We start from the raw sequence: 23,580 nt of genomic DNA on the forward strand, positions 1-23,580 counted from the left end.
GAGTTATACACATTTTCATGGTTTTATAGTTCAACAGTGAATATAGTTCAATACAGTGAATATAGTGAATACACACAGTGCTACCTGTGTGTGCTATAGGAAGGGATAAAATCCTAGGACAGTCTTTTTTAACATAGCATCCTTCGGATGGTGACTATAGCATCCTGAATTCTAATTGGCCTTGCACATCTGATGCTGTCCTAGATACAACTTGAAACAAAAGAAGCAGTCTGCTCCATCAGCAATCCAATGTGCTTCAGTGTCCATTTCTTCTCAAGGGTCCCCCCCCCAGGATTTGTTATACTTCTAGTTTTATTTTGGATACTTTGATAACTGACATAATGTGCGTATGTGTGATATCTGCTTTAGATTGCTCTCTGTTTCTGGAACAAGGGCAAATGAATGGCAGAATATCTATTAAAAATAAACACAATACATTGTGTACTGTACAATGTTTCTGAGAGTCAAGGTCTAAGAAATAGTCCAAGTAAAAAAAAGCTTTGTTTTTCCCCATTTAGTTTATTTTCTTCTGGTTTTTACCATTGATAAATTTGCATTGCTTATAGCTTTCCTCAGTTTGTTCCATAGCAGTTGGTGACATGAAATAAGATGAAGACTTGGTTCTGCTGTTCATATTTTCCAAGCTACATTGCCAAACTGTAGATAATGATCTTTCCTTAAACACATGAGATTGCAATTCAGAGATAAAACACTTGCAATTAATGTTCCACTTCCCAGAAAGTTGTTTCTTAGAGGGCAAAATTGTTAAATCTCAATCAGTGGTGGGATTCAGCCAGTTCGCACCTATTCGGTAGAACCGGTTGTTAACTTTCTAAGCAGTTCAGAGAACTGGTTGTGGGGAAGAAATCTTATTTTGTTTTTTCCCACTTTACAGGGCTAATCCTGTAAGGAAGGCAGAAAGGAAACATTCTGGTGTTTCTACCCTAATTTTTATTGCCCTGTTTACAGAAACTGCCTCTCTGGTTAACCCTTATTACATTGTAACAGCTAAGCACCATCGACATAAGTGACGTTGAGTTGGCCATGCCCACACGGTCACATGACAACCGAGCCACACCTACCCAGCTGGTCATTAGGGCAGAGAACCGGTTGTTAAATTATTTGAATCCCGCCACTGATCTCAACCCTGGTTCTGATTTAGATGCCCACTTTTGGTGCTACAGTGGCTGGGATGCTTTTACTTTTAAGTATGTGGTAAGATGCATTAGATCCAATACAGCTGATGTCTTGCTAGGTGAGATGATAAGGGATGTAGGAACAGGAGGGCAATTAAGTCTGAAAAATCTTGCTCCTGTTCTGTTTTCTTTTTTTTTTCTTTTCTTTTTTTTAAATTTTGATTTGTATGTCGCCCTTCTCTGGAAACTCAGGGCGGCTTACAATGCGCTAAGCAGTTTGATCTTTTTGATCTTTGATCTTTTTGATCTTTGATCTTTTTGATCTTTGATCTTTGATCTTTTTTAAAAGTAGAAATTGAATGTATGGTTGCATAAAGAGAGATTCACTGATTCACATATCCCATAAAATAGTTTCTCTGAGATGCTAAGACTTAAATGAAGATTTATAAACTACAATGATTGGATTTTCTCAATATGCTATAAAAAGAAATTACATTATAGCACAGTGCCGTATGAACTCGGGTAGTAACTGCACAAAGAAGCTTAAAGCCAAACTGGTACTGGCCTCTCGGGAGGTTACACGAGGCTGGCTCCAGGGTGTTATCAACGCTTCATTGAGTGAGGGTTACTTCCCCGCGGCCTTGAAAGAGGCGGTGGTGAGGCCTCTCCTCAAGAAGCCGTCCCTGGATCCGGCAATATTGGCCAACTATCGTCCTGTCTCCAACCTTCGCTTTCTGGCAAAGGTTGTTGAGAGTGTGGTCGCGCGACAGTTTCCGCAATTCCTGGAGGAAACATCCTATCTGGATCCGTTCCAGTCTGGTTTCAGGCCTGGGCACAGCACGGAAACGGCATTGGTCGCGTTGGTTGATGATCTCTGGAGGGCTCGGGACAGGGGTTGCTCCTCTGTTCTGGTCCTGTTAGACCTCTCTGCGGCTTTTGATACCATCGACCATGGTATCATGCTGCACCGGTTGGAAGAGTTGGGGATGGGGGGCACCGTGTTACGGTGGTTCTCCTCCTTTCTCTCCGACCGGTCGCAGTTCGTGTTGACAGGGGGGCAGAGGTCGACCTCGAGGCCTCTTATATGTGGAGTGCCTCAGGGGTCGGTCCTCTCGCCCCTCCTGTTCAACATTTATGTGAAGCCGCTGGGCGAGATCATCCGTGGCTTTGGGGTGAGATACCATCAGTACGCTGATGATACTCAGCTGTACATCTCCACCCCAGGCCACCCCAATGATGCCCTTGAAGTGATGTCCCAGTGCCTGGAGGCTGTACGGATCTGGATGGGGAGGAACAGGCTCAGGCTCAACCCTTCCAAGACTGAGTGGCTGTGGTTCCCGGCATCCCGATATAGTCAGTTGACTCCATCACTGACTATTGGGGGCGAGTCTTTGGCCCCCACAGAGAGGGCTCGCAATCTGGGAGTCCTCCTGGATACACAGCTGTCCTTGGAGGAACATCTGACGGCTGTAACCAGGGGGACCTTTTATCAGGTTCGCCTGATCCGCCAGTTGCGGCCCTTTCTTGATCGGGATTCCCTGTGCACAGTCACTCATGCCCTCGTGACCTCTCGCCTTGATTACTGTAACGCTCTCTACATGGGGCTCCCCTTGAAGAGCACCCGGAGGCTCCAACTGGTCCAGAACGCAGCAGCGCGGGTAGTGACGGGAGCAGCATGGCGCTCCCATGTAACACCGCTCCTGCGCGAGCTGCACTGGCTCCCAGTGGTCTTCCGGGTGCGCTTCAAGGTGTTGGTTATCACCTTTAAAGCGCTCCATGGCATAGGGCCTAGCTATCTCCGAGACCGCCTGCTGCCACCGATGACCTCCCATCGACCCATGCGCTCCCACAGAGAGGGCCTCCTCGGGGTGCCATCAGCCAAACAATGCAGGCTGGTGACCCCCAGGGGGAGGGCCTTCTCTGTGGGGGCTCCCACCCTCTGGAATCAGTTGCCCCCTGAGATAAGGAGAATCCATGACCTCAGTGCCTTCCGCCGTGCCCTTAAAACCTTCCTTTTCCAACAAGCCGGGCTGGCCTAATTCTTTTTACATGTTTTTTAATTGTTTGGTTTATTGTTTTAATTAATGGGGCCAAATTTATATATATTTTTTAACTGTATTTTAATATTTGTATTTGATGTTTTTATTTGGCTGTTCACCGCCCTGAGTCCTCAGGGAGAAGGGCGGTATACAAATTTAAAAATAAATAAATAAATAAATAAATAAATAAATAAATAAATAAAGGGAAAAGCAATATTCAAGAAATAAATTTCATACAAGTAGCAATTCATTATGTAGAAATTGATTGAAGTAATGAGAATATCTTCCTAAGTTCATAGTTGCCTTGAATTCACCCAGCAAGTTCCTTTTTCTATTCTCCCAAGAAATTTGGATGATAGATCTTCTCATTATGATTTGAGGAACAGTTATGATTGTAGGAGTGAAATTAGAGATGAAACAGTTGGAAGGTCAGCTTGGAGATAACAAGAAACCTTTTATGGACCTCTTTTCTCTGAAGGAGAACATTGTGTTCACCTATTGGACTGGACCTTGAAAGCAATTGTCTATTGTTTTGTCATTTTCAGGCTTTGGAAATGACTATGAAAATTTGGTCCTGTCAACTTAGGGATACTATACATGTGCTACAAAACCTTAAGTAGTCACTAGATAGCAGGGAAGAGATACAGAAAATTCAGTCTTTGTTGTTTTCTAGTGTTTGCTAGATATTTATGACTCTTGCATGCTATTAAAAACGTGAGTGGTTAACAGCATACTACAGTCAAAGTATCTTAATTAAAATGTGCACAGAAAGATAATTATTCAGTGAAAACTAATAAGAAAGAAGGGTAGAATTAAAATGCCACAATTTAGAATATAAACAATAGCAATAATCATAGAACTCTATCAACAACCACAATTGGCATTCTCTTATTCTGTGAATACACTTCAGAAAAATTCCATTTTCAGTGACTGCTGAAGGGCCATCAGTGATAAGTATAGTGGGCAATGATCTCCAGGGAATGATATTCAAAAGTGGGCAAGTTCATTTAATGTGGATACTAAAGTTATAGAGCTACTGACTCTGTTTTAATAGTGATACCTTTAGTTTTATAAAACACTGCATTCTTGTGGAATTGATGATACATAAACACTATAAATTAATAAATGAGTAAAAAAAAACTTCTTTACAAAAAGTCTAGTGGCATACGCCATCTACAGGTTGAGGAAAGATGGTGCTGATAAATTCGAATCTCCTCAAAGCGGAAAAATTGCAAGAATGTAAAAACAAACAAACCCACGACCTTCAATATTTTCTATTCTTATACACTGTAAATTAGAGTTCCCCAACCTTTTCTGGGTTGGCAGCCTGGAACAGGAGAGGGGAAGGGGGAAAAGAGGAGATGGTTTTGTGGGAGGGGCAGGTGTATGTGTACACACTTGTTGCTCATGAGAGAGGGGCCGTGAGTGCCTGCAACACACACACAAGTGAGGTCCTGAGCACCTGCGATGCTCGTGTGAATGCAGCCCCAAGCGCTCATGTGAGTGGGCCTCAAGTGCCTGTGATGCTTGTGTGAATGGGGCCTCAAGTGTCCATGATGCTTGTGCGAGTGATGCTGTGAGGCTCTCTGATGCTCATGTGAATGGGACTATGCATGTGTGCGCTATGCACAAGCCAGCCACTCACATGGCTCGGTTGCGAATAGGCTGCAGACCAGGGGTGGGTTCTAATTTTTTTTTACTACCGGTTCTGTGGGCGTGGCTTATTTTGTGGGTGTGGCTTGGAGGTCATGTGACTAGGTGGGCATGGCTAGCTGGTCAGAGTCATTTCTGGAAGGTCCTCGCACGTACAACCAGTCCTCGCACTTACGACCCGACTCATTTGTTTGCTTTTAACACTGATCAGCTGTAGGACGGCCCTTTGAAGCCCCGCGGCAAGAGTTTAAACAGTTTTTTTCCCTCAGGAGGCAGCAATAGATTGGGGGTGGGACCAAATAAAAGGTAAGAATAAGGTGGGGTGGGTGGGAGGGCGGGGGGGAGAACCGGTTCGGTGACATCATATCGTCACTGCTACCGGCTCGGTCGAACCGGACTGAACCGGGAGGAACCCACCACTGCTGCAGACCGCTAGTGGGCTGTGGCCCACAGGTTGGGGACCCTTGCTGTAAGTAATATATCCATATTTTGGGAATTAATGCTCTTCTGGAAAATTTTTTTTTTTAGAAAAGATAGCCATAATACAGCATTTAGTTTATGTAGTCCCCTCAAAAAAGCAAAATACTTCTTTTTTAACCACAGACGTATGTTCATTGTATGGAAAGAATGGTTTCCCATGCTTGAAGAAGGCACTAGTGTTCTCTTTCTAATCATGTGATTGCACAGAAAACTATGTGCAAGTTTCTGTATTCTCATATGAAGCTTATTCCTAAGCCAATGAGAGAAGATTTAAGGGTAAGGACAGGGAGGGGGTTGAGTCTTGTGCTCTGATAGAAATCCCTTTCTGCAGTGATGCTGCACTGTGAAGGACAATAAAGGGAGCTTTATCAATGACCTGATCTCAGACCAAGAAAGCAATTCTGAATAAACAAGACAGCTATATGAAATTTTTCACTTTCTCCGTTTTACCCAGATCCTGTTCTATTGGAGTTGGTAAAGAGAACATTTAGCTGTCCTTGATATGAAATTAGCCAGCTGAGGAATTCATACTTTGGTTTAAGTCCAACCTTAATCTCAGAGATGTTTGTTTAACAGAGTTAACTGGATTACCCTTAGCTGCTTTCAACAGAGAATGTAATATGTCTGAATGCTGCACGTAATGAAATGGAAGGCTTCTATTCTGGAATGGAGCATACTTCCTGTTCACTCCATCTGCTGCTGATTTAGGATAATTGAAAAAATTTTCAACCTTCTTATGGAATCCAAAGAGAATATTCTCCTCCTGGAATTTAATCTCTGGGGAAATCATGAACCCAAGTCTTCAAAAATCTTTTAAAGGTCACTCTGCTAAATGATCTTTTCCCACCCATGTTATTAAAACATGACCTTTGTTTCTTGCTGAAGTTCATAGACTTTCTTCCTCAGCACATGCACCAATCATCATATTTCTCTTAATGGAAATCCACAGGAAGCATTTCAGGAGACTGGGTTAAACATATGCAAAAAGAAAAAAAAAGTGCAGCTAGTAATACTGATACAGCTTCAGAATACCACAGATCAGAAGAATGCATATCCTCTCCAGTAAATAATCATAACCACTGCTTCATTTTACCCCAAAACATAAAACAAAGCCTCAGGCCCATCTACTTCAGCATTCCTTATTAGACTTTGGGGAACTAGGATGCTTAAAAATATGAAGAGCAATAGTCCTCTTCCCATGTTTCTCCCTAGTTGTCTAAATAGGTGCAGTGGTGAAATCCGATTTTTTTTACTACCGGTTCTGTGGGCGTGGCTTGGTGGGTGTGGTGTGGCTTGGTGGGCGTGGCTTGGGCATGGCAGGGGAAGGATACTGCAAAATCTCCATTCCCACCCCGCTCCAGGGGAAGGATACTGCAAAATCTCCATTCCCACCCCACTCCAGGGGAAGGATATTGCAAAATCTCCATTCCCACCCTACTCTGGGGCCAGCCAGAGGTGGTATCCGCCGGTTCTCTGAACTACTTAAAATTTCCGCTACTGGTTCTCCAGAACCTGTCAGAACCTGCTGGATTTCACTCCTGGGTAAATGGTATACAATTCAGGAGGTAATACAGTATTTTCAAGATTAGTAGCTGCTTGATACTTTGATTCTCCATGAATTTGTCCAGTCTATTTAAAGGTGCCTAAACTGAAGGCCTTCAATGCATGTGTTAGTCAATTTAACTGTTCTAGAAAGAAATAGGTCTTGAAAATATTCCTGAATCTCCCAACATTTAATTTTTTTCAGTAATTGTTGACTTAAACATTTGTTCTCTGAGAGCAAAAAAACAAACAAGGTGCCTCCTTCTAAAAGGTCCATTTTGGCTGCATTCAAGTGGAGTTATGGTACTTGATGAGGAATACTCAGCCACGTTTTGGTTCACGGGATGTCATACTTCTATATATCAAATTCAAATATTGTGTGTCTACCAATATTTCTCACCACAGACTCCAAACTCCATAAGTTTGGACACCATATTTTGACGAAAATATATGGTGCTTTTGAACAACTGGAAGTCTGATTTTCTATGCAATAGAATTTATGGATTTGTGGCTGCTTTTCTTCTTTGAGATGTTGAACAAATTGGCTCTTGTGTGTACAAAAAGAAAAGAAAAAAATCAATATGTTTCTATAAATCTGAATGAAAATAAAAACGAGGGGAAAAGGACAAACAAACAAAACAAAAAAAAGGTAATTATAAATAATGGAGCTCACTTTTTAGGACAACAAATTAAACCTTGTCCACACTAAATCATATTGGTTATATTTTCTAACACATTAATTTGTGTATAAAATGTGTACATGCTATCAAGCCAGAATTCTTCTTAATTAATATCCATGCATGGTAAATCAAAAGTTTACTATTAATAGATTTCAAATGATTGGAATAAGATTTAACTCTACATCTTGACCCTTATTTTGTGCCCTAACATTATATTTACCACTGTGTTAATAACTTTATGACTTTTTAAATATTTAACTACAGTAGATAGTGTTGATATCCAAAGTAATGACTTCAAATTTGGTCTTTTGCTATGGTATTCCCCTTGGGATCAAGATCTTTTTGTACTCCATCATGTCATCTTGTAGGAGATAATTCAGGTGGGCATGTGGGAAACTGTACATGTCACAATCATAGGATCTTGGAGTCCTAGTGGACAACCATTTAAATATGAGCAAGCTGTGTGCTGCAGCTGCCAAAAAAGCCAACACAGTTCCAGGCTGCATTAACAGAGGGATAGAATCAAGATCACGTGAAATGTTAATATCACTTTATAATGCCTTGGTAAGGCCACACTTGGAATACTGCATCCAGTTTTGGTCATCACAATGTAAAAAAGATCCTGAGATTCTAGAAAGAGTGCAGAGAAGAGCAACAAAGATGATTAGGGGACTGGAGGCTAAAACCTAAAGAATAGTTGCTTGAATTGGGTATGTCTAGTTTAATGAAAAGAAGGACTAGGGGTGACATGATAGCAGTGTTCCAATATCTCGGGGGTTGCCCAAAGAAGAGGGGGTCAAAGACAAGAAGCAATCGATGGAAACTAATCAATGAAAGAAGCAACCTAGAACTAAGGAGAAATTTCCTGGCAGAACAATTAATCAGTGGAACAACTTGCCTCCTGAAGTTGTGAATGCTCCAACACGAAGTTTTAAAGAAGAGATTGGACAACGATTTGTCTGAAATGGTATAGGGTTTCCTGCCTAAGCAGGAACCTTCAAGGTCCCTTCCAACTCTGTTATTCTATGTCACTTTTTATAATTACCTGTTATCAAGTAAAATATAGGTAGTCCTTGACTTAACAACAGCTCATTTAGTGACCAAAGTTATAATGGCACTGGAAAAAATGACATGACTTTTTTGACACAACTGTTGCAGCATCCCCATGTGATCAAAATTCAGATACTTGGCAACTGACTCATATTTATGATAGTTGCAGTGTCCTGGGGTCATGTGATCACCCTTTCTGGCCTTCTAACAAGCAAAGTCAGTGGGGAAGCCAGATTCACTTAACAACCGGTTTACTGCCTTAAAATCTGCAGTGATTCACTTAACAACTGTGGCAAGAAAGGTCATAAAATGGAGCACAATTTAGTATACAAATGTTGCATTAGCAACAAATTTGGTCTCAATTGTAGTCGTAAGTCGAGAACTACCTGTCCACAGCTTGTTTATATTTGTTTAGTGCCATTTTGTGACATCTTTGAAGTTAGACCATCATTGAATCTCTTAATTTCTGATTCAATCTCTGAATGAGATCTTCAGCATTGATCTTTCTGGTCCATGCTGTGACTCTCTTTTCTGCACCATGTTTTAGACACAGTTAATGTGTCTCGTCCAACTAGTTAAGTCAGAAAGTACTCTAAATAAATACATTATTGAATATATTCAGCACCTTTATGCAGTCACCATTGTTTTTGCAAAACATTGTTTTAAAAAACTGATAATCAGTATGCTAAAACCTTTTTTGCCTTTGAACATCAGACGGGTTTATCAGAAATCTTTAGGCGTGGGTACCTTGTAATGTCAATCTCTAAATGAGACAAAGACCAAATTTGAACCTTCTTAAAATATTCTTTAGGTATCCTGCAGATTTTAATGCGAGAAATATGCATGCATGATCAGAAACAAAACAAAACATACTTTAAAGCAGTGTTTTTCAATTTCAGCAATGTTAAGAGGTATGGACTTTAATTCCCAGAATTCCCCAGTGCTGGCTGGGGAATTCTGGAAATTGTTGGACAACGCTTCTTAAAGTTTCTGAGGTTGCAGTTTTAAACATACACTTTAAACGCTACACTTCCTAGCCACACAGTTCTAATAGGATTAGATCTGAGAAGACTTTGTGGATTGGTTATACTTGCACTTCTATTTTTATTAGCCTGAACAAGCTGTGTCTATAATTTTTAGCACTCTGAAGACTTGTCTGACTCCAGAATTCTCCATGAATAAACTAGAGAATGCAGGGTTATTTTAATCCAAAGCAATGGAAAGGGAAACATGCATTTTTCTCTTTTCAGAATTCTCATTCTGTTACAGTAGAAAGTAGCACAAATGTGTTTTCCAAATTTTATGGTGTTCTAAGTGAAAACTTCTAAAGGCAGCATTAGTTCTAGACTCAACTAGTTGAAAATTATTGAATCGCTGACCTGTTTCCGTTAATAAATCATTTACTAAAATGCCTTTGACTCTCTATAGCTCTCCTCAATTTGCCTCCTTCTCCATGTTGTTTAGTTTCCTTCAGTTATTCAAGGTGTCCTGCTATGAAATGTAACAAACAAATACAATTCATGTCTTAGAGCAGAGAGGAGCAATCTTTTAGCAGCTAGGAGTCTGTTTTCTGATGCCGAGAGTCACTGTGGTTTGGGTTATCTCCTTATCCAGCTATTCAACTTCATATACGTAAATGCAGTACAGTCCAATGTAATAGGACTATGCTTTGCAGTCTGGACCTCTGCCTTTTTCAGTTGATGAAAGCCTCCAGGGAGAGGACAGGAGACCGGGTCAGGATGGTGAGAAGCAGTGGTGAAATCCTCTGCGGATTTCCACCCGTTCGCTGATGCGCAGTGCACACCAAAAGCACACTGCGCATGCATGCACAGTGCGTGCCAAACGCATGCTTTGCGTGGAAAAAGGCTTAACAAGGTAAGTAGAACAGCAAGGGGGGGGGAACAAATGTGCTGCACAATTTAGATTCGCTAGAAAGCAGGATTTTCTGCTTTATAGTGAATATAAATCGTGCGGCACAGCTGATCGTCAGAAATACTGTTTCAGACAAACTGGTAGGTTTTATCACTACAGGTTCACCCGAACCGGTGTGAACTGGAAGCATTTCACCACTGGTGAGAAGTATATTTTTGATGAGGTGATGGTGGTGTGCCTTGTCCTTGAGAAGTCCTCTTTGAGGGGAAGATTGTTGAGAAAATAATGGTGGTGCAACAGTTGAGGATCCAGATGGAAATGAATTATTTTGACTGGTTTCAGGCCTGGAATATAATAGAGACAACACTGATCATACTTAATGGATGAGTGAAACCTTGCAGGTGTTGCTTGATTTCACATCAGCCCTTGAAACCATCTACATCAGGGGTGCCAAACTTGCGTCGTCATGTGACGTATTGGGACTGTTTTCCCCTTCACTAAACTGGGCATGGGCGTGGCCAGCATGTGATGCATCTGGCCTGTGGGCCGCGAGTTTGACAGCCCTGATCTACATGGTAGCTTCTATGGAGAGTTCGGTCTATTCTTCTGCAGTGGTTCCAGTCAGTGGTGATAGTGGGGAGAAATCATGACCTAGGTTCCACAGTTATGGATGCTGCAGGGCTTGGAGCTCTCCTTGCTCTTATTCAACATCTAAATGAAGCAACTGGGTGAAGTCATCCACTGAGAAGTCATCCACTGACACGGATATCTTTACATCTTGTCGTGATCAAGTGATGTCAAAATGTGTCCAGGTTCCTATAGGGCAGTGATGGCTAACCTTTTCTGGACTGAGTGCCCAAAGCATGTGCCCAAACCTCCAAAATGCAATGGGCGCGTGCCCCCCCCGCATGTGCCCCACCCCCTGCATATGCACATACCCCATGAATGTGCCCCGCTCCCATATATTCATGCGGCCCCCGCATGTGTCCCAACCCCGCATGCACACGTGCCCCTGCACATGTCCCCCGCGCATATGTGGCAGAGACCTGAAGACCAGCTGGCTGGTGGGAGGCGCGCGTGCATGCACGGACGAGCTGAACTGGGGTGACTGCTCGTGCCCACAGAGAGGGCGCTGCGTGCCACCCCTGGCACGAGTGTCATAGGTTCGCCATCACAGCTATAGGGTATAAGTGTCTGGATTGAGAAGAATAGGTTGAAATTTAATTCCAGCAAGGTGAAGTAGCACTGGATATAATAGCCATCTCATTCTGAAGAAATACTGTCTTTAGTTGGAGTTGTACTCTCTCACAGAACTGGCTCATAATTTGGGAGTCCTGCACTCACAACATCTGTTTGGTGAATAAATGGCAGCTGTGCCCAAGAAGTTTAACCAGCTTAATTCCTGTGGTTACCTTAGGTCCTGAGGTTCCTTGGCAGTCAGTAGTGAGGAACGCTGTAGGGTGACAGGGAAGTGCTGTGGGTTTGAAAGAGTGAAAAAGTCTCTGCAAAAATGTCCTGAGTCAATTGCTGGTTTTCAGTTGGTTTGACTACTTTTCATGATAGATGGCAAGAAAGAAGAGATCTTGTTTATCTAGGAGTGACAAATGCATCAGACTGTGTTTTCCTAAAACTAGGCTCCCAAAAGAATAAACTTTGGCTCAGCACACTAAGTATAACATTCTTGAAAAGTGGGAGATTGAGCACATGAAAACAAGATTTTTGTTCTGTCTTCCATGCCATTTCTCCTACCTTTATTTAATTTTACTTTATTTCTCTCCTTGCTTTAAGCTACTGTGCTATGTCTGCTTTATTTATTTACTTATCCATCATATTTGAAGCTGCCTGACTCCTTAATGATTCTGGATGACTTTCCAATTTCAGCTACCACTTCCCACTACCTATTCTGGGGGGGGGGAGCATTTTGGGAAAAGGACAGACTTTTTTTGCTCAAATGCCACTTTCTTATTTATTTATTTATTTATTTATTTATTTATTTATTTATTTATTTATTTATTTATTTAATCTAATTTTTATACATCCCTTCCCCCAAAGGACTCAGGGCGGTGCACAGCCCAAAAATAAAACAAACACATATCTAAAATTTAAAAGCAATTTAAAAACATATTAAATAATTTGGCCCCGACATTATTAAAAATAAAATAAAAGCAACCCATCAAAATTAATGTTTAGGCCAGCCCAGCTTGTTGGAACAATAACGTCTTGAGGGCACAGCGAAAGGTGCCTAGGTCAGGGATCATCCGTATCTCCGGGGGCAATTCATTCCAGAGGGCGGATGCCCCCACAGAGAAGGCTCTTCCCCTGGGGGTCGCCAGTTGACATTGTTTGACCGACAGCACCCCGAGGAGTCCCTCTCTGTGGGAGCGTACTGGCCGGTGGGAGGCTATCAGTAGCAGAAGGCGATCTCGTAAGTACCCAGGTCCTCTTGGCTTCCAAAGCAGCTAAATTGATCAGTAAAGGAGAATATTTGTGGCTCAGGGTTGAAATGAGGGGTCTTTGGTGCTCTCTGACCTTGCTTATTTTCTTGTAGATGTTTCATTACCCAAACAAGGTAACATCATCAGTGCTAATTGATCAGTCACACGAGATAGTAGGAGACTGATGTAACAGGATCCAGAGCTTCAATGGGAACCACAATCTACCACTAGTTTGGGGGCAGCCTCCCAAATTCAGAAAACACTTGATTCCTCCTGGTTTGGTGAGAATGTCCTCTGCCAGCTGATACAAGAGAGAATGATTGATACAGACTTGAAAGCTGCTTTTGCAAAGGTTGTTGTAAATGTTCCGATAACACTTTCTATAGCAGTCTAGGGATAAAGCACCAGATAATGTCATGTGCTGGCCTGAACACAAAGCCAGAATATTGCTTCAAACAGAGGTGGAGCCCTGAAAGCTGCTTTATATAGATCTAGGTGCTGACATGGCTTGATTGCGGCCATTGTTGACTTCTTTGTAAATCCTTTGCTGATGACTTTTGCTCAACTCTTCATTGCTGTTGGTATGCTCTTCAGTTTGAGGTCGTTTGAGGTCTTTTGCCAAATCTAACCGGTATTATCTGATCAGAGCTTTACCTGTTTCTTGAAATTGCTGCAGGTACTTAATTGCTTAATCATAAGATGACGGTCTGGTCTGCCTCTTCAGCCTCTGACTCAGAAGATTCAGAGGAGACCATGACTGACAATGCCTTTTTTAAAACATTACCAGTTCAGCAGTTGCTTTGCCCTACAAATGCAAAGTTAGATTGGGCTATCTTGCTGGAATTGTATTACAAAAAACCAGGGTATTTTGAAATGACACATCTGTTGCCTCAGTAGTCTAATTGTCTCAGCTTGTCTTAACAACACAGAGCAAGGCTGTGCAAATGCTTCAGATTTGATTTATCAGCCAAGGAAGTAAAAAAAAAATAGTTGTAAGTTTGGAAGTTTCATATGGAAACTGAAATCCAAAATATTTGACCTGGCGTCAGCTTTGAGTAGAGATGATTTCCCTTATATGATGCCTCTTTAGACCCAACAAAATATTGTTTATAGTCCCCCTAAAACACCAGTGAGGAGTCACAGTGGAAGCTAAGAAGATCTTAGAAAGTATGAGTGAAGATGACTCAGTTTGATTAACATCACTAGACAGGAGGTGGAAGTGAGTCAGTTGTGGCTGTACAGACAATCACTATATTTTTCAAGAGCATGACTAGAAGAGATAGAAAACCGAGTTGTTTTCTGAACCTCCAATGGTAATGAAGTTTCCCCTAAATTCTTAATAATTATTCATAAATATTTTTATGGTTTTTAATGACATATAACAATAAACAATGATATTACTATAAAAAACTGCATATATTACAAGCATGAATAGCCAATCTACTGAGTACTCGGCTTTGCACATTGCACTAAGGCATAGTAAAATATGTGTATTGACCCAGATACTATAAATCATGGGTTTTGATGAAGTACATTACTGCACAGCTTTACCTGTTCAGTTGTTTATTCAATAACTCATGGTTAAACAATTCATGGACAGATGTGATGTATCATCCAGTTCAATGGGCTTCCAAGGCTGAGAAAACAAGACTGTCACCAGGCTGCTGGAAGCCTTCAGTAGGGCCAAGACAGACAGCTTCATGCTTGGAGCAAAGAACAAGGTGGCCCATTCTTGTATCCCATCTGCAACGCCCACTGAATAGGTAGCATTCTCCACAGAACCAAAGGCAGCATGATGCTTATAGGATGTGGTATGGAGCATATAGCAATAGCAATAACACTTAGACTTATATACCGCTTCTCATTGCTTTACAGTGCTCTCTAAGCGGTTTACAGAGTCAGCATATTGCCTCTCCCCCCACTCAATCTGGCTCATCATTTTACCAACCTGGAAGGATGGAAGGCTGAGTCAACCTTGAGGCAGTGAGAATTGAACTCCTGGCAGTCAGCAAGATTAGCCTGCAATATTGCATCTAATCACTGCGCCACCACGGCTCATAATGCACAGGTTTATTCTAGTACCTTGCTACTTCTTGGCACATACTACCTGATGAAACCACTTTGCTCTAACTAGCAGCTGGCATAGTGGCCACTAAAGTTATACCCAAGCACTGGCATTTTGGGATCATTCCTACATTTGTAGTCTAGATCACCAAATCCTGAAATCCAACACTGCCCAATGGTTGCAGTCCCTTGTCAGATGTGTCTTTGTCCATGTTGTTGTATACTACAAGTGACCAGATCTCATCTTAGTTTTTTTGTGTATGCTGGGTTTTATGTATTATTATTATATTGTGAGCTGCTCAAAGTAAGTTTGGAGTCCAGTGGTGGGATGGAGGGAGAGCCACAAGCTGCAACTACTGAAAAGCAAAATATGTTAGAAAGGCTGCAGATTTGCTCATTCCAGTCTAAAAGCAAGCATAATTTCTGTTCCTTTCATTTTGAGATGAATATTTGTGTCAGGGTTTGAGTAGTTAGCTGCTAATGGAAACTCAAGTAGATTTCTGATTAATAAGGGGGACAGCAGTGTTTTAGTAGCTCTGGACATTTCATGGAGAAATGAAAATCTAAGTGATAGCTTTCTCTGTAAGCTAAATCAATGAGATGCTTTTAGGAAAGGTTCAAAGGCAGTTTCAATATTTTTTTCTTTAGCAAAGTGCTGGATGATGTATGAAAGGTTTGAGGTGATGTGATAATATCAGAATTAATCATCAAACAGAAACATAGGAGATCTTTTAGAATTTAGTATCTGCGGTATATTTTCATTCCCACAAGGGGGAGTGTTGCGCTCACTGCTTTCCTTCCCTAGGACAAATGTGAATCTTTCTGAGTTTGTAGAGCCTTATTGCCAAAAGCTTTCAACATTGAAACCAGTTGCTTTTAAAGAAAGTCTCCAAGCCCTTGTCTTAAAGTTTAAAAGGTTTTGATTGGCTTCTGCCATAACTGATAGTCTTGCAGAAGTTTCCTTTGAGTTCAATAATATTTAAAAAAAAAGGATGCTTTATATTTCTAAATATTTATATTTCTTTATATTTACTATATATAGTATAGCACGAGATGCTGGTGTAATTACTGGTAACTTTATTTTTATAATGTGGATAGATGGCAGGATGCCATGATGGTTAAAGAGTACACTGAATGACCAGTGACACATTCTTACCTCTACCAATATAATGGTGGTTGTAAAGAAAAAGAGAGAGATCTTTTTGAGTTCTTGGGTGGGGGGAAGCAAAATATAAATGGAAACTTCTGAAGACAAGCTGTTCCATTGATTGATTGCTTTCATCATTAGGTTGATTCATTGATTCATCCTTAGGTTGTTCCATTGGTTGATTGCTCTCATCCTTGTATTCATCAGTTTAAGACTTCTTTGTATTCTCATTACATGGGTGAGTGCTGGCTGGCAAGTGGCCAATATCCTACTAGGACTGGACAGATGGGACATTCCCTCCTCCCCTCAGGCTGCTGAGGCATGTTTGCAAGACAGTTTACTGATAAAGTTGTTTGCATTTGCTCTAGTTTAGATTCTTTTTAAGCAGAGACAAGGGGATAAATTGGATAACATATTTGACTGTCTATCCAGCATTCTTTTGATTGTATAGACTCCAGGGATGTGAGAGGATTCCTGGCAGAAGATAATCAGATGTATATCTTCATTTTGGCTGGAGAGGAGGTGCAGGAGGATGTTTTTACCCAGAATTGGATTGGATGAAACAAGCTAAAGTTTTATTCTAACAAGACAGAGTTGCTTTTTGTCCAGAAGCCATCAAGTTTGGGCATGGTCCCTATGCTGAACATCCTCAAGATTGTTCTGAAAAAGCAATCCTTAATTTGGGGGTTCTACTTATAGAACAAAAGGACTGTGTCCGGAGTCTCAACTTTGGCCAATATGAGAATTATTGAATAGAAGGTGACCATCATACACGTTCTCTTTAGCTAGACATATTCTACCTGAGGCTACCCAGAAACTGCAATTGATTCACCTCACGTACTGGTGTTGGAAAGCCACTGTTGCCCTGCTTCATATACATTGAAATGCTGCATTGGTTGCCAGTATGGTTTTGAGTACAAGTCAAAGTGCTGTTTTTTGACCCATGGTATGGTATCAATCTCTATATGGCATGGGTCCATATTATATATAGTACTGTCTTTTACAAGTAGACTCTGCCCTCCCTATGCAATTCACTCAGAAAGTGATGTTTTGAGCTCATCTCTCTTTTAATATTGAAGGGGATGAGGGCTTAAAAGTAGATTTTCTGTGGTGGCCCTTACTCAGGAATACTGTATATAATGGCCTTTTTTGGGGACCCAGTCTTGTAGACCTATTCAGTCCTTGGGTTTATATCAACAAGGAAGAGCTTTAAGCAAAATTCAACAAGTTGTTTTTTTTTGAAATTAATCTAGGTTCCTGAAGGAAACAGAACTAGAGAATGGAGGTGAAAAATAGCAAAGGTATACATCATGCACCAATCTTCAAGTACTATGTATAGTATTATTTTACCTTTGTTTAATAAGGATGAAAGAATTAGCAAAGTCATGAGCTTTCCTGGAAAATTATGTTGTAAGCCTAGGAACTGAAGAGCTAATTCATGTAAGTAGTTTCCTGCTCAGAATTTCTGACTGAGTACATAGCACCTTGGAAATCTCAAGTATTTTTACCAATCATAAATTTAATAGCTCCTTCAACATTTATACAGATGTACGCGTGTGTGAATATATACCTACATTTCTAATTATCTTCTATTTTTTGCAAGGGAGCATTTTAGCCTTTTATACTATAGTTTTACTACACCTAAAATATGCTTTCAAAATATGTTTTATGTATTTATGCTGAGTATCCTGATAGAATGGACCCATTGTTTTATTTGAGCTAGGTCTTCAGTCTTGCTGGTTTTATGTTATCCTTGTTATCTACCAAAGTCTTACTTGATTTGCACTGTATCTTATAGTGGAAAGGGTTCTTTCTCCTTCTCCTTTTAGAGTAAGCCTTATCCAGAGAACTATAATCCTGTATATCTCAGGGTATCCAGTGCCCAAATCAGTAGTGGGTACAACTCTATGAAATGCCTGAAAAAACTAAATCAAACTAACAGTAATTACGTCACTTTAATAACCTTTGTACCGATCATATCTTCAAATATCAGGGTTTCTTTTTAACCAATTCATTGACGAAGACAAATTTTAAAACTAGGAAGCTTATCAAAGAGATGCACATTTGCTGTCTACTGAGAAGTAAAAAAAAAGAGAGTTTATTTTGGTCACGTCTGATGAAATGGTTTTAAGTGGCTGAATCTGAAAACATTGGGGCTTGTTGCATGCATATTCAGGGACACTTCCTTTCGTTAATTGAACAAATGACAAATATAACCAGGTGCAGCCGAAGCAAAAAGATGTTAACTTGGGATGAAATGTAGCCATCATTTGTGGTATTTTATATTGACTCCTGGAAGCAAGGAAAACATTTAAGAGAAAGGGTTGCATACTATTTCCCAAGGTGATCACATTCCTGAATTTCTTTTTAACTGCAGAAGGATGAAAGAATACCGGATATTTGGCTTGATGACAAGGAAGATCAGCGGACATTAAGGGCCCTGCAAAAAAAAAAAACACACACCACGGAGTTAAGCCATAAGGTACGTCTTGCTGCAACAGTAGTATTTTTTAACCTTGAGATTCTTACTATTGTGTTTCCAATCCATGTCAAAGTTAGAAATACCAGATTTGTCATGTCATAGGCCACATATGCTTGCACCTTCAGTGACTCAACAGCAGGCACTCCTATTTTATTGCATAATAAAATTTGGCAATGCAGCTTGTCCCTGCCCCCTTCTGTCTACACTACGTCACTTGCTGAAAACATGTTATCTTTCCTAATCTGTAATAATCAATTACAGACCACGGTTTTTTTTTAAAAAAAAATTTTCTTGACAGGAATCAGGGAGGAGGGACAGATTGCATTTAAAAAAAAAAAAGTGCTGGTTCATAGATGCCTTCCAAAGCGGTGACGCTTTGTATGACTTGTGTGTGAGAGAGAGAGACTGCGCAGAAAGCAAGAGAGCATGTGTGAGAGAAAGGGTGAGGGAGAGTGATCTCCATGACAACTAACCCAGCCAGTCTGTGTACTCACCCTTTCTCTCTCTCCCTCTCTCTCTCTCTCTCTCTCTCTGGACAATCATTTTGGATAAATTCTGCTCTGCGAAAGGTCATGTGAAGGAGCTGTGGGAATCACAGCAGGTATTTGACTCCCAACTCAGCCGTCTAGTCCCTCTTGTTAATAGGGGAATTTTTATTTTTTATTTTTTTGGTCTGGGAAATACAAAATCAAGCATGGCATGGAAAAGAAAGTCTGCTCTGTATCAGGTAATGAAAAATTTCCATTTTGTGTTTCTCTTGCTTCTTTTCTCTTGCATTGTTTCTTCTTCGTTCTTGGTCTTTCCTGCTTAGACGGTTTATTTCTGAACGGCATGTCAGCATATGTTTTGGAAGTCCCAGGCTCTTGGGAGTGATGTCATATTCAGCAGTTGGACTTTGTTAAGCAAAGAAGAAGTAGTGAGCGCCCCAATCCCCATAGAGAGTATTTGGATTCAGTGAATTTTATACTTGCATTACTTCTGTTTTATTATAAGATACATTCCAAACAACAAAGAGAAGGGGGGAAATTAGGACATTTTCTGGTGTCTGGCAGATGACAGATTTAAAACCACCTCAAAGAAGATGGTTTCATTCAAAGTTTGCTGTATTTTTCTGCTGGCTGAGATACCTACAGCTGCAGCCTAAAACTATTATTCAAGCATTGTATTTGATCTGTATGAACAAAAAATGTCAGTGTGACAAATAATTATCCAGTGTTTGTTTTATGCGTTTTTGTGTATTGAATAAAGTTCTTCAGAAGAATGTTTTGGGGGACTGTTTTTTATCTCAGCTTGTTGCATGAGAATTTGAATTGTTGCTGATAGGTGATTTAAATTAAAGATGTCTTAAATGGATTTCCCATTTAAGGCAGACGTATAATTTTATACAGTGTTCCACAATGTTCGGTGAGAATGTTCTTATTATTTGTTTTTGTAGTTTTATTTACTTTGGTTTGTGTAGTAGGACTTGTTCCTTAATAAAGGGTGAGTGCCTTTTTCTTTTCTTTTAGGGAGAGTGCAACAAGGATTTTCAACCCCTTTTATGGTAAATTCCTTATGTGTGCCGATGTAAGAAGAGCTTTAAGAAAATTCAGTTTAGACGAGCAATTAAAGATTTATAAGAAGTGCCTCAGGCTGTGATTTTATAATATATACCTCTGGAGAAAAGCACAGTCAGTTAATATACAATAAAACCAGACAACTTGTACAAGCAAACAAACCAACAAATCCATGCCATCTAATATATGATCAAATACACTAGATTGACAGTAATAATTTAGGACTCTTGAAGCTATACTGGTTGATCAACTGGGAACTATACTCATTGTTCACATTCTTACCATTGTATGAATATGGGACATTTATACTCCAGGCCCAAGTTTCTCTCCTCATCATTTTCTAATACCCCAAATGACATCTGCCACCTCGTCGCCTTTTTATTTTGGCTAAAGAAAGCCCTGCAAAATGTAAAGCTAATCCAAACATGCAAAGGGATCACCATCCAGCAGGATACTTTTAAAAAACATATAGGCTCCAGGTTTTCCACTTTCTTCTATGTAGAAATGTTGGGAATAATGAAATTTGGATAACCAAGGCTATCCAAGAAATGGGGGTGAGTAAGGGGATAGGAGAAGCTTGCTGAAATTTAACAGTTTAACAGTTCTGTTAACTGATTGTTATATGCTTCTGTAATCAGTAAGTCTCCTTCATGCATTCAGATCAAGCCTTTGACACGGGGAGTGGCCTGCAAGATTTTAGCTTTCTTTTTGAGTTGCTCAAACAGAGTGCCCTTTGTGTTCCTCTGCACAATGAAAGACACTTCTGATTGGGACTGGTGGGCCTGCCAGCATAATGTCAAATTAGGATGGCCTCTTTCTACTTTCTGCAAGTTGATTGAAAAAAAAAGGTTTACAAAATTGGTAGATTTTTTTTCATTTGTTGCTACGTTCATTATAGCACTATCGTGCTGGTTGATAAAAAAAGCCTCAACATCCATTTTTTGATCTGCCTAAGTTAAGTGAAAGAGGCAAGAATGGAATGTTGCATGATATAATTATGATATAATATGTACACAAGAGTTTATCATTGCCCATGTCAAGGCCTATATTAGGTAATGTTTAGGTTGCAGCCTCAGAGGTGAACTCCACAGAATTTAGTGGGTCTTATTTTGGGAAGGACATGCAGAAGATTGGGACACAATTTCTTTCTTTTTCTTTTCTTTTCTTTTCTTTTCTTTTTTTCTTTTCTTCTTTTCTTTTCTTTTCTTTTCTTTTCTTTTCTTTCTTTTCATTTCTTCCCTCCCCCCCTCACCTTTTTACATTTGATACATAAACCAAGGCACCAAACATACCTTATATTCCTTCCTCCTTCAATTTCCCCCAAAACAGCAACCCTATGAGGTAGGTTGGACTGAGAGAAAGTGATTGGCACAAGGTTACCCAGCTGGCTTTCATGCATAAGGCAGAACTAGAATTCACAGTCTCCTGGCTTGTAGCCTGGTGCTTTAACCACTAGATCCAAGTGGCTCTTTTAAAAAAAAAAATCCCTTTTCCTTTTTTCCCTTTCCTTTCCTTTCCTTTCCTTTCCTTTCCTTTCCTTTCCTTTCCTTTCCTTTCCTTTCCTTTCCTTCCCTTCCCTTCCCTTCCCTTCCCTTCCCTTCCCTTCCCTTCCCTTCCCTTCCCTTCCCTTTCCTTTTTCTCTCTCTCTTTCTTTTTTTTCTTTTTGTATCTCTTGTATTCTTTCCCCCCCTGTTTTGGTGTGTATTTTTGTATGTATGTTTTTGGTTTCATGTTTATTAAAAAATTAATAAAAATCTTTTTAAAAAAATAAATAAAAAGAGCCAGATTTGAAGAAGCTTCTTGGGTAAGAAGCGAAACGCCTTCAAAGAAAAACCAGAAAGTCCAGTTGCCTCTTGAAAAAAGCACTTTTAGGTTAACATTTATATATTTCTTCTGTTCTAAAATACAAAATAATAGCTTTAATCATACGTAACTGCTCTGAGATCAGCATTGAGGCATTTACGTTGCTTTCTCATGAACTAATGAGTAATGGCCTTTTAAAATCTTAATCAGATATACAGTTTCTATAGATGCCAAATGCTTAAGGCATGTCTGAAAATGTGTTTGAATGACTCTGGATTCATGCATGTATATGCATCCGGAGGATGATGCAAATGCAGAGTATTATTCTTGAAGTCGTTTCTAGCCACTGGCACCAAATTCTTAAAAGGTCTGTATTGCCAAGTATATGTTATACAAAGTAGACACCATAGCACAGCAGTGACAGATTCAAATCATTTTACATCCCTTGATATGAATCATTCCCACAATCTTACAAAAAAAATTAAGTGAAAGTGGGATGTGGAAAACAGAGCCCCTCCATCCATTCACATTTATCGTCTTTTCTCTTAAGCAACCTCATAATCCAAGAAAGGGGAGCTGGAAAGGTATGTCAAATACAGGAGATTATATGGTTAAAGCAGTGTTTCTCAATCTTGGCAAATTTAAGAGGCATGGACTTCAGCTTCCACAATTCCCCAGGCAGCCTCTGTCCACGCCTCTTAATACTTGCCAAGATTGAGAAACACTGGGTTAAGTCTTCTGGAAGCCACATCAGGATTTCTCCATCGCACAGACACTTTCCCCTGAGCCCAATTCATCTTTTTCTTAAATTTTCATAGTGTCACATGCACATGGGTATATTTGCACACATAAAAACTCAGATACATAAACCTGTGCTGAAACACAGATTTCACTTCACTTTCAGACCAGGAAATACTCATTCTTTTCAAGCTTGACATACATCTTAGGAGGGTTTGATTCAATAGAGAAACTTCTAAATCTTGAATTCGCCTCCAGTCTTTATTAGAGCAAACCATTCCCTTAAAACTTTTTAATAGTGCAACTACTGAGTTACCTGGTAGCTTTGGTTTCTGATCAAGATCAGGGGATGATTTTTGGACCCTTTTACAAAGCCTCAGTCTAAGAAAATCTTATGATCTGCATTCCAGCTATGGAGTGCTATGCCAATGGAATCTATTTAGCTCTCCCCCAAAATCTGTTGTTAAGCAAATCCAGTTTCCCTTGATTACTTTGCTTATTGGAAGTTGGCTGGGAAGATTACAAATGGCAATCACATAACCTGTTGCTGGTTGCCCAGCACCCAAATTTTGATTGCATGACTAGAGGGATCTACATTAGTCATAAGTGCGAGGATTGATTGTAAGTCACTTTTTTCAGTCTTGTCGTAACTTTGAACGGTCACTAAATGATTGGTTGTAAATTGAGGATTACCTATACTAGGTAGACTAAGCTATTGATCTGATCCAGCAAGTAATATTCTTTTTTTATGAAGGTAAGTTATTTTAAGGGAATAGAGGTTCTTCGATTAGTAAGTACCCGGTACAATATTCTCATGCTGGTAATCTAGATTTGATAAGACTCACATGCAGCATTGTGGAAGATAGAGATGCTTAAATCCATCCTGAACATGAAGCAAAAATG

At 40.1% G+C, this 23,580-nt stretch overlaps 1 protein-coding gene across 12 annotated transcripts in view; it reads left to right on the top strand.

Annotated features, from left to right (window-relative positions):
- DENND2B (DENN domain containing 2B) overlaps positions 1–23,580 on the top strand; it is a 152,216-nt gene that overhangs the window by 18,486 nt on the left and 110,150 nt on the right. For 7 of the 12 annotated variants that reach the window (XM_087879085.1, XM_087879075.1, XM_087879070.1 and 4 more), the window contains 2 exons: positions 17,352–17,399; positions 18,476–18,580. The gene's annotated coding sequence lies outside the window, so the exon portion shown is untranslated. Of the gene's footprint in view, positions 1–17,351; positions 17,400–18,475; positions 18,581–18,957; positions 19,308–23,580 lie in introns of those variants that run through there. The other 5 variants (XM_034417033.3, XM_087879117.1, XM_087879092.1 and 2 more) reach the window with 3 other exon arrangements.

This window comes from Pantherophis guttatus, chromosome 1, assembly GCF_059756535.1.
Source record: "Pantherophis guttatus breed Tessera chromosome 1, ASM5975653v1, whole genome shotgun sequence".
NCBI classification, from domain to species: domain Eukaryota; kingdom Metazoa; phylum Chordata; class Lepidosauria; order Squamata; family Colubridae; genus Pantherophis; species Pantherophis guttatus.